This window comes from Pristiophorus japonicus, unplaced genomic scaffold (assembly GCF_044704955.1).
Source record: "Pristiophorus japonicus isolate sPriJap1 unplaced genomic scaffold, sPriJap1.hap1 HAP1_SCAFFOLD_2853, whole genome shotgun sequence".
Lineage (NCBI taxonomy): Eukaryota > Metazoa > Chordata > Chondrichthyes > Pristiophoridae > Pristiophorus > Pristiophorus japonicus.
The window spans coordinates 10,672-23,061 of NW_027252618.1; the positions used below are offsets into that span (position 1 = coordinate 10,672).

Here is a 12,390-nt window from a genome sequence, read left to right on the forward strand (position 1 = left end):
AGATTCCCTTAAGGAGAAGCTGGGTAAACACACATGGGAGAAAGGAATAGAAGGATATGCAGAGAGAGGGAGAGGGATGGGAGCAGGCTCGTGTGTAAACACCAGCACGCACGTGTTGGGCCTGTTTCCGTACTTGACATTCGACATAATAAATAGGAGCCGGAGTCAGCCATACTGCCACTTGAGCCTGCTCCACCATTCAATTAAACCATGGCTGATCTGACCCTGCCCTCAACTCCACTTCCCCGCTCGCTCCCCATAACCCTTCACTCTCTTATTGTTCAAAATCTGTATCTCCACCTTGAATATATTCAATGTCCCGGCTTCCACAGCTCTCTGGGGCAGAGAATTCCACAGATTTACAACCCTCTGAGAGAAGAAATTCCTCCTCATCTCAGTTTTAAATGGGCGACTTCTTATTCTGAAATATGCCCCCTAGTTCTAGGTTCCCCCACGAGGGGAAACATCCTCTCTGCATCCACCCTGTCCAGTCCCCTCACAATCTTTCATGTTTCAATAACCTTTCATTCTTCTAAACTCCAGTGAGTACAGGCCCAACCTGCTCAACCTTTCTTCATAAGACAGCCCCTTCATCTCCAGAATCAACCTCGTGAACCTTCTTTGAACTACCTCCAATGCAAAGTATATCCTTCCTTAAATAAGGAGATCAAAAGTGTGCACAGTACGCAGGATATTGGCGGGACAAGCTTCGCTGTGAGAGTTGGGTTGCTGGAGGAATGGGAATAGGAGGAGGCCACTCAGCCCCTCGAGCCTGTTACATTAGGAACAGGAGGAGGCCATTCAGCCCCTCGAGCCTGTTACATTAGGAACAGGAGGAGGCCATTCAGCCCCTCGAGCCTGTTACATTAGGAACAGGAGGAGGCCATTCAGCCCCTCGAGCCTGTTACACAGGAACAGGAGGAGGCCATTCAGCCCCTCGAGCCTGTTACATTAGGAACAGAAGGAGGCCATTCAGCCCCTGGAGCCTGTTACATAGAAACATAGAAACATAGAAAATAGGTGCAGGAGCAGGCCATTCAGCCCTTCTAGCCTGCACCGCCATTCAACGAGTTCATGGCTGAACATGAAACTTCAGTACCCACTTCCTGCTTTCACGCCATACCCCTTGATCCCCCGAGTACTAAGGACTTCATCTAACTCCCTTTTGAATATATTTAGTGAATTGGCCTCAACTACTTCCTGTGGTAGAGAATTCCACAGGTTCACCACTCTCTGGGTGAAGAAGTTTCTCCTTATCTCGGTCCTAAATGGCTTACCCCTTATCCTTAGACTGTGACCCCTGGTTCTGGACTTCCCCAACATTGGGAACATTCTTCCTGCATCCAACCTGTCCAAACCCGTCAGAATTTTAAACGTTTCTATGAGGTCCCCTCTCACTCTTCTGAACTCCAGTGAATACAAGCCCAGTTGATTCAGTCTTTCTTGATAGGTCAGTCCCACCATCCCGGGAATCAGTCTGGTGAATCTTCGCTGCACTCCCTCAACAGCAAGTATGTCCTTCCTCAAGTTAGGAGACCAAAACTGTACACAATACTCCAGGTGTGGCCTCACCAAGGCCCTGTACAACTGTAGCAACACCTCCCTGCCCCTGTACTCAAATCCCCTCGCTATGAAGGCCAACATGCCATTTGCTTTCTTAACCGCCTGCTGTACCTGCATGCCAACCTTCAATGACTGATGTACCATGACACCCAGGTCTCGTTGCACCTTCCCTTTTCCTAATCTGTCACCATTCAGATAATAGTCTGTCTCTCTGTTTTTACCACCAAAGTGGATAACCTCACATTTATCCACATTATACTTCATCTGCCACGCATTTGCCCACTCACCTAACCTATCCAAGTCACTCTGTAGCCTCATAGCATCCTCCTCGCAGCTCACACTGCCACCCAACTTAGTGTCATCCGCAAATTTGGAGATACTACATTTAATCCCTTCGTCTAAATCATTAATGTATAATGTAAACAGCTGGGGCCCCAGCACAGAACCCTGCGGTACCCCACTAGTCACTGCCTGCCATTCCGAAAAGTACCCATTTACTCCTACTCTTTGCTTCCTGTCTGACAACCAGTTCTCAATCCACGTCAGCACACTACCCCCAATCCCATGTGCTTTAACTTTGCACATTAATCTCCTGTGTGGGACCTTGTCGAAAGCCTTCTGAAAGTCCAAATATACCACATCAACTGGTACTCCTTTGTCCACTTTATTGGAAACATCCTCAAAAAATTCCAGAAGATTTGTCAAGCATGATCTCCCTTTTACAAATCCATGCTGACTTGGACCTATCATGTCACCATTTTCCAAATGCGCTGCTATGACATCCTTAATAATTGATTCCATCATTTTACCCACTACTGAGGTCAGGCTGACCGGTCTATAATTCCCTGCTTTCTCTCTCCCTCCTTTTTTAAAAAGTGGGGTTACATTGGCTACCCTCCACTCGATAGGAACTGATCCAGAGTCAATGGAAAAGAAATGTTGGAAAATGACTGTCAATGCATCCGCTATTTCCAAGGCCACCTCCTTAAGTACTCTGGGATGCAGTCCATCAGGCCCTGGGGATTTATCGGCCTTCAATCCCATCAATTTCCCCAACACAATTTCCCGACTAATAAAGATTTCCCTCAGTTCCTCCTCTTTAATAGACCCTCTGACCACTTTTATATCCGGAAGGTTGTTTGTGTCCTCCTTAGTGAATACTGAACCAAAGTACTTGTTCAATTGGTCTGCCATTTCTTTGTTCCCCGTTATGACTTCCCCTGATTCTGACTGCAGGGGACCTACGTTTGTTTTTACTAACCTCTTTCTCTTTACATACCTATAGAAACTTTTGCAATCCGCCTTAATGTTCCCTGCAAGCTTCTTCTCGTACTCCATTTTCCCTGCCCTAATCAAACCCTTTGTCCTCCTCTGCTGAGTTCTAAATTTCTCCCAATCCTCAGGTTCGCTGCTATTTCTGGCCAATTTGTATGCCACTTCCTTGGCTTTAATACTATCCCTGATTTCCCTAGATAGCCACGGTTGAGCCACCTTCCCTTTTTTATTTTTACGCCAGACAGGAATGTACAATTGTTGTAATTCATCCATGCGTTCTCTAAATGTCTGCCATTGCCCATCCACAGTCAACCCCTTAAGTATCATTAGCCAATCTATCTTAGCCAATTCATGCCTCATACCTTCAAAGTTACCCTTCTTTAAGTTCTGGACCATGGTCTCTGAATTAACTGTTTCATTCTCCATCCTAATGCAGAATTCCACCATATTATGGTCACTCTTCCCCAAGGGGCCTCGCACAATGAGATTGCTAATTAATCCTCTCTCATTACACAACACCCAGTCTAAGATGGCCTCCCCCCTAGTTGGTTCCTCGACATATTGGTCTAGAAAACCATCCCTTATGCATTCCAGGAAATCCTCCTCCACCGTATTGCTTCCAGTTTGGCTAGCCCAATCTATGTGCATATTAAAGTTACATTAGGAACAGGAGGAGGCCATTCAGCCCCTCGAGCCTGTTACACAGGAACAGGAGGAGGCCATTCAGCCCCTCGAGCCTGTTACACAGGAACAGGAGGAGGCCATTCAGCCCCTCGAGCCTGTTACATTAGGAACAGGAGGAGGCCATTCAGCCCCTCGAGCCTGTTACACAGGAACAGGAGGAGGCCATTCAGCCCCTCGAGCCTGATACACAGGAACAGGAGGAGGCCATTCAGCCCCTCGAGCCTGTTACATTAGGAACAGGAGGAGGCCATTCAGCCCCTCGAGCCTGTTACATTAGGAACAGGAGGAGGCCATTCAGCCCCTCGAGCCTGTTACATTAGGAACAGGAGGAGGCCATTCAGCCCCTCGAGCCTGTTACACAGGAACAGGAGGAGGCCATTCAGCCCCTCGAGCCTGTTACATTAGGAACAGGAGGAGGCCATTCAGCCCCTCAAGCTGTTTTGCCATTGTATTTGATCACGGATGATCTGCGGCCTAACTCCATCTAACCGCCTTTGCTCCGCGTGACTTGATACCCTCACCACCCCACCGCCCTCTTTCCCCCCCCCCCCCCACCCCCGACCATCACTGAGATCTAACCCCAGCTCTGTGTCTTCCCCCCTCCGCAGGTGCTGTCAGGCTTCCGAAAGCAGCGACGAAACCGCTCCGGGTCAGGCCGGCCCCACGCCCAACGTTAGCCACCATCATGAAGGAGTTGGGGGAGTTAGGTAAGAAAATCTTCAAGCGCGTGTTTCGGAGTTATCTCGCCCCTGTTTATTATTCCCTCACCATGCCAGGACAGCGCACGTGGTGTCACTCTTGTCTCCGAGTCGGGGGTTTGTGGGCGCTAGCCCAGTGTTTCATCAGGTACAGGAGCGTAGTGGTTATGTCACTGGACCAGTAACCCAGACCCTGGATTAATGATCCAGAGACACAAGTTCAAATCTCACCACGGCAGCTGGGGAATTTAAACTCCGTGAATTCAATAAATCTGGAGTAAAAAGCTCGTGTTAATAACGGTCTCCATGGAACTAGCGGATTGTGCTAAAAACTCACCTGGTCCACTAATGTACTTTAGGGAAGGAAATCTGCCGTCCTTATCTGGTCTGGTCTATACGTGACTCCACACCCACCGCAATGTGGTTGACTTTTAACTGCCTTCTGAAATGGTCCAGTCAGGCACTCAGTTGTCCACTATGCATAACTGCAGCGATTCAAGAAAGCAGCTCATCACCACCTTCTAAAGGACAATTCGGAGGGGCAGTACTGAGGGAGCGGCGCACTGTCGGAGGGGCAGTACCGAGGGAGTGCCGCACTGTCGGAGGGGCAGTACTGAGGGAGCCCCTCACTGTCGGAGGAGCAGTACTGAGGGAGTGCCGCACTGTCGGAGGGGCAGTACTGAGGGAGTGCTGCACTGTCGGAGGGGCAGTACTGAGGGAGCGCCGCACTGTCGGAGGGGCAGTACTGAGGGAGTGCTGCACTGTCGGAGGGGCAGTACTGAGAGACTCCTGAATGGGCCGAATGGCCTGTTTCTGTGTTGTATCATTGTACATGTAATTAAACGAGCTCCTTCCTGTGATTGAGGTGAGCACTACAGATCCCTGTGGCATTATTTGAAGGCAGTTCTCCCAGTGTCCTGTCCCAACAATCCTCACACAGCCAAAACTGCGCAAAATAATAATTAAGTGATTATTCATTTGTGCATAAAATATGTATGGCGTGTGCCCATGTAATGGCAGTAATTTATCGGAGGTGTGGATAAAAACAGGGTCTTCCTTCCTTCCTTGTGTCTCATGCTGAGTGTGTTTGAATTGCAGCTGCCCGTGGTCCGTTGAAGCCTCGACTTCTGAAAGTTAGCGAGCCCAACCGAACCCTCCTAAATATCAACCGTGGGCCGCTGTCCCTGCTGGGGAAACGCGCCTTCAACAAACAGAACGGGGTGGAAGGTGAGTGCCAGACGTGTGCCGGCTACCCGTGAAGCCTCTGCAGGCGAGCCCCGTGATGGTCAGCGTTCGGTCCGGTGTCACCGCAGGCTCGACTCCTGCCCGACCTTTTGGTAAAATGTTGCTGCTGCTGTGGTATTGTTGGAGAGCGATAGGGGTGGTCACCCCTCCAATCCAAACCTGTTATACATGGCCTTGGTGAGACCGCACCTGGAGTATTGTCAGCAGTTTTGGTCTCCTTACCTAAGGAAGGATATACTTGCCATAGAGGGAATGCAGCGAAGGTTCACCAGACTGATTCCTGAGATGAGGAGAGATTGGGTCGACTGGGCCTGTATTCACTCGAGTTTAGAAGAATGAGAGGGGATCTTATTGAAAGGTATAAAATTCTGACGGGGTTGGACAGACTGGATGCGGGGAGGATGTTTCCCCCGGGCTGGGGAGTCTAGAACAAGGGATCGCAGTCTCAGTTTAAGGGGTCGGCCATTTAGGACCGAGATGAGGAGAAATGTTTTCACTCAGAGGCTGGTGAACCTGTGGAATTCTCTACCACAGAAGGCTGTGGGGGCCAAGTCACTGAATATATTTAAGAGGGAGATAGATAGATTTCTATATTTTAAAGACATCAAGGGGTATGGGGAAAAAGCGGGAATATGGTGTTGAGATAGAGGATCAGCCATGATCATATTTCTTCACTCAGAGTGGGGTGAATCTTTGGAATTCTCTGCTCCAGAGGGCTGTGGAGGCTCAGTCTTCAAGGCCGAGATGGAGAGATTTTTCGATATTAAGGGAGTCGAGGGATCGGGCGGGAAAGTGGAGTTGAGGTCAAAGATCAGCCGTGATCTCATTGAATGGTGGAGCAGGCTCGAGGGGCCGAATGGCCGACTCCTAATTCTTATGTATGTAAATTTAAGTTTGCAGTACTTGCGACAAACCTTGTATGTTTAGTCTCAGGACTCGAACGTATCCTAGTTCTGAGCTTAGGGGGAAGAGATTCGGGGCAGGGGTGCCTCCTGTGAGCAGCGACCTACCCCTGGGGGCACAAACCACTTTTTGCCGGGGTATGGCGACGTAGACTACTCCTGTGAGATTCCACGGGAGTTTGGCAGCGGCAGTAACCGGCGGCACCCCGCTCCGCTGCGCCGGGGGATGCCAGGGGCTGCGTACCGGGCTGTAGTCCGCTCGCGGGGCGGAGGTTAGGTGGGGGATGGGGGGGGGGGGGGGGGGGGCGAATTGAAGGAAACAAAATGGCTGACTTGCCGCTAGTTTACGTTGGCTCGCGGGGCGCGTGCCCCGATCGTGCAGCCCGGCACTCCACTCAGTCGGCCAGGTGGGGGGCCCATTTCTCCCCGCAGTGTCGGCAGCTTGGCCCTCCCCTTTGGTGAACAGGGAGCGGTCCCTGTCTTCGCGGCAGCGATACGCGTCCCACCGCTCCTGTGAAGCGTCTTGGGACGTTCAAGGCGCTATATAAATAAAAGTTGTTGTCTGTTGTCATTTGCTGTGTTTTGCCACACACAAGCACTAACGTTTCCTTTTCCCATTTCCCCCCATCCCCCCCAACCCCTGCCTTTTCAGGAGCACCAGGTCCCATTCACATAAGGCAGATGGTAAGTGTTGGACTCCCATCAGCATTACTCTGTGCAATGTATTGTGACATCTCAATGGGCTGACCCGGGAAACAGCCGGTTATAACGCTCCGCACAAAACACTGACAGTAAGTACATGAGGGACAGCGAAGCTCCCCCCTCAGTATCAGGCTTCCGTTTGAAGTAAAGGGATTGTCCATCGCATAAGAATCAGGAGCAGGAGTCGGCCATTCGGCACCTCAAGCCTGCTCCGCCATTCAGTGCGATCACGGCTGATCTTCGACCTCAACTCCACTTTCCCGCTCGATCCCCATATCCCTCAGTTCCTTTACTATCTAAATATATATATCATGCTTGACAAATCTTCTGGGATTTTTTGAGGATGTAACTGGTAGGGTGGACGGGGGAGAGCCAGTGGATGTGGTGTCTTTGGACTTTCGGGGGGCTTTTGACGGGGTCCCACAGGAGAGGTTGGTGTGCAGGATTGGAGCATATGGTATTGGGGGTAGTGTACTGACGTGGATGGAGAACTGGTTGCCAGACAGGAAGCAGAGAGTCGGGATAAACGGGTCCTTTTCGGAATGGCGGGCAGTGACTAGTGGGGTGCCGCAGGGCTCAGTGCTGGGAGCCCGGCTATTTATGGTGTACATCAATGATTTTGATGAGGGAATTGAGTGTAGTGTCTCTGGGTATGCAGATGACGCTGGGCTGGGTGGCGGTGTGAGCTGTGAGGAGGATGCTAGGAGGCTGCATGGTGACTTGGACAGGTTGGGTGAGTGGGCAAATGCATGGCAGATACAGTGTGGTGTGGATAGGTGTGGGGTTATCTACTTTGGTGGCAAAAACACGAAGGCAGAATATTACCTGAATGGCAGATTAGGAAAAGGGGAGGTGTAACGAGACCTGGGTGTCATGGTACATCAGTCGTTGAGGGTTGGCATGCAGGCACAGCGGGCGGTGGGGAGGGCGAATGGTATGTTGGCCTTCGTTGCTGGGGGATTTGAGTGTGGGAGCGGGGAGGTCTTGCTGCGGTTGTGCAGGGCCTTGGTGGGGCCTCACCTGGGGTATTGTGTACAGTTTTGGTCTCCTGGTCTGAGGAGGGACGTTCTTGCTATTGGGGGAGGTGCAGCGAGAGTTCACCGGACTGATTCCCGGGATGGCAGAACTGACATATGAGGAGAGACTGGATCGACTGGGCCTGTGTTCACTGGAGTTTAGAAGGATGAGGGGGGATCTCATGGAAACATATAGAATTCTGATGGGACTGGACAGGTTAAATGCAGGAAGAATGTTCCCGATGTTGGGGAAGTCCAGAACCAGGGAACATGGTCTAGGGATAAGGGGTAAGCCATTTAGGACTGAGATAAGGAGAAACTTCTTCACTCAGAGTTGTTAACCTGTGGAATTCACTACTGCAGAAAGTTGTTGATGCCAGTTCATTAGATATATTCAAGAGGGAGTTAGATATGGTCCTTACGGCTAAAGGGATTAAGGGGTATGGAGAGAAAGCAGGAAAGGGGAACTGAGGTGAATGATCAGCCATGATCTTATTGAATGGTGGTGCAGGCTCGAAGGGCTGAATGGCCTACTCCTGCACTTATTTTCTATGTTTCTATGATCTCTCATGCCTCCTATACTCAAAGACTGAGCTTCTGGGGCAGAGAATTCCAAAGATTCACCACCCTCTGAGTGAAGACGTTTCTCCTCATCTCAGTCCTAAATGGCCGACCCCTTATCCTGAGACTGTGACCCCTGGTTCTCGACTCCCCAGCCCTGAGGAAACACCCTCCCTGCATCTACCCTGTCAAGCCCTGTAAAAATTGTGTGTGTTTCAATGAGATCACCTCTCATTCTTCTAAACTCTAGAGAATATTCACCCAGTCTGTTCAATCTCTATTCCTTTAACTATTCAACATACAGCGCCTCCTACAATGTAAGGCAGACGTTACTGAGTTTCTGATGCTGCAAGGGATCCTAGCTCGTCACTGAATCACCTTGTGCTACTGACCTTATCTCTGCATAATCCACCTCCCTCACAATGTAAACGCTCCCCCCAGCACCCTGTATTACTGACTATGTGTACTGATGTTAATCCAGCTCCATCACACTGTCACTCAGTAACCCCTCTCCCCCAGCACCCTGTGTTACTGACTGTATCTGTACTGATGTTAATCCAGCTCCCTCACACTGTCACTCAGTAACCCCTCTCCCCCAGCGCCCTGTGTTACTGACTGTATCTGTACTGATGTTAATCCAGCTCCCTCACACTGTCACTCAGTAACCCCTCTCCCCCAGCACCCTGTGTTACTGACTGTATCTGTACTGATGTTAATCCAGCTCCCTCACACTGTCACTCAGTAACCCCTCTCCCCCAGCACCCTGTGTTACTGACTGTATCTCTACTGATGTTAATCCAGCTCCCTCACACTGTCACTCAGTAACCCCTCTCCCCCAGCACCCTGTGTTACTGACTGTATCTGTACTGATGTTAATCCAGCTCCCTCACACTGTCACTCAGTAACCCCTCTCCCCCAGCGCCCTGTGTTACTGACTGTATCTCTACTGATGTTAATCCAGCTCCCTTACACTGTCACTCAGTAACCCCTCTCCCCCAGCACCCTGTGTTACTGACTGTATCTGTACTGATGTTAATCCAGCTCCCTCACACTGTTACTCAGTAACCCCTCTCCCCCAGCGCCCTGTGTTACTGACTGTATCTGTACTGATGTTAATCCAGCTCCCTCACACTGTCACTCAGTAACCCCTCTCCCCCAGCACCCTGTGTTACTGACTGTATCTGTACTGATGTTAATCCAGTTCCCTCACACTGTCACTCAGTAACCCCTCTCCCCCAGCACCCTGTGTTACTGACTGTATCTGTACTGATGTTAATCCAGCTCCCTCACACTGTCACTCAGTAACCCCTCTCCCCCAGCGCCCTGTGTTACTGACTGTATCTCTACTGATGTTAATCCAGCTCCCTCACACTGTCACTCAGTAACCCCTCTCCCCCAGCACCCTGTGTTACTGACTGTATCTGTACTGATGTTAATCCAGCTCCCTCACACTGTCACTCAGTAACCCCTCTCCCCCAGTGCCCTGTGTTACTGACTGTATCTCTACTGATGTTAATCCAGCTCCCTCACACTGTCACTCAGTAACCCCTCTCCCCCAGCACCCTGTGTCACTGACTGTATCTGTACTGATGTTAATCCAGCTCCCTCACACTGTCACTCAGTAACCCCTCTCCCCCAGCACCCTGTGTTACTGACTGTATCTGTACTGATGTTAATCCAGCTCCCTCACACTGTCACTCAGTAACCCCTCTCCCCCAGCACCCTGTGTTACTGACTGTATCTCTACTGATGTTAATCCAGCTCCCTCACACTGTCACTCAGTAACCCCTCTCCCACAGCACCCTGTGTTACTGACTGTATCTGTACTGATGTTAATCCAGCTCCCTCACACTGTCACTCAGTAACCCCTCTCCCCCAGCACCCTGTGTTACTGACTGTATCTGTACTGATGTTAATCCAGCTCCCTCACACTGTCACTCAGTAACCCCTCTCCCCCAGCGCCCTGTGTTACTGACTGTATCTGTACTGATGTTAATCCAGCTCCCTCACACTGTCACTCAGTAACCCCTCTCCCCCAGCACCATGTCACTGACTGTATCTGTACTGATGTTAATCCAGCTCCCTCACACTGTCACTCTGTAACCCCTCTCCCCCAGCACCCTGTGTTACTGACTGTATCTGTACTGATGTTAATCCAGGTCCCTCACACTGTCACTCAGTAACCCCTCTCCCCCAGCACCCTGTGTTACTGACTGTATCTGTACTGATGTTAATCCAGCTCCCTCACACTGTCATTCAGTAACCCCTCTCCCCAGCGCCCTGTGTTACTGACTGTATCTGTACTGATGTTAATCCAGCTCCCTCACACTGTCATTCAGTAACTTCATTTGGCCACCTTCTGATAATTCATTGTTGTTATCAATACGAAGAACCATTTCCTGGGAAAGTTCACATAGATATAAAATCAAAAAGTCTGTTCAAAGGTACATCAGAAATCGGAGCAGGAGTCGGCCGTTTGTCCCCTCGAACCTGCTCCGCCATTCAATAAGATCATGGCTGGTTAGTTGTCCAGCATTATTTATTTTCAGTCTGGGATACGTCATCACTTCCCCCTTTCTTGCTCCCCATGCGTTTTGCCCCGAGCTCACAACCCCGCCGTGTGGAGGCCGAGAGTTCCACTCCCAGCCCACTGTCGCCGTGCTGCTCACCACCGTCTAGCGGGCCGTTACAGCTGCTGAGCTCTTTCTACCCACCTCACTGCCTTCAAACCCACAACACATCCACACCGCAGCCCCCCCACCCGAATTCCTATCTCCCGCCAAACTGTTTCCTTCCCTCACTCCTCCCGCTGAACTCTTACACCCCCCCCCCAAAACACATACCTCCCCCCCCCCAAAACACATACCTCCCCCCCCCCCAAAACACATACCTCCCCCCCCAAAACACATACCTCCCCCCCCCCAAAACACATACCTCCCCCCCAAAACACATACCTCCCCCCCCAAAACACATACCTCCCCCCCCCAAAACACATACCTCCCCCCCCCAAAACACATACCTCCCCCCCCCCCAAAACACATACCTCCCCCCCCCACAAAACACATACCCCCCCCCCCCAAAACACATACCTCCCCAAAACACATACCTCCCCCAAAACACATACCTCCCCAAAACACATACGCCCCCAAAACACATACCCCCCCAAAACACATACCCCCCCAAAACACATACCCCCCCAAAACACATACCCCCCCCAAAACACATACCCCCCCAAACACATACCTCCCCCCCCAAAACACATACCTCCCCTCCCAAAAAACACATCCCCCCCCCAAAAAACACATACCCCCCCAAACACATACCCCCCCCAAAACACATACCCCCCCCAAAACACATCCCTCCCCCCCCCAAAAAACACATCCCCCCCCCCAAAAAACACATACCCCCCCAAAACACATACCCCCCAAAACACATACCTCCCCCCCCAAAACACATACCTCCCCCCCCAAAACACATACCTCCCCCCCCCAAAACACATACCTCCCCCCCCCAAAACACATACCTCCCCCCCCCAAAACACATACCTCCCCCCCAAAACACATACCCCCCCCCCAAAACACATACCTCCCCCCCAAAACACATACCTCCCCCCCCCAAAACACATACCTCCCCCCCCAAAACACATACCTCCCCCCCCCAAAACACATACCCCCCCAAAACACATACCCCCCCCAAAACACATACCTCCCCCCCCCAAAAACACATACCTCCCCCCCCAAACAC

The 12,390-nt window shown here is 51.0% G+C and overlaps 1 long non-coding RNA gene across 1 annotated transcript; it reads left to right on the forward strand.

The window, feature by feature from the left end:
- Window positions 1-4,129: 4,129 nt before the first annotated feature.
- Window positions 4,130-7,052, forward strand: LOC139247846 (uncharacterized). The gene is made up of 3 exons (XR_011590981.1): window positions 4,130-4,229; window positions 5,319-5,447; window positions 7,020-7,052. It is a non-coding gene; the product is annotated as an uncharacterized lncRNA (long non-coding RNA).
- Window positions 7,053-12,390: the final 5,338 nt, after the last annotated feature.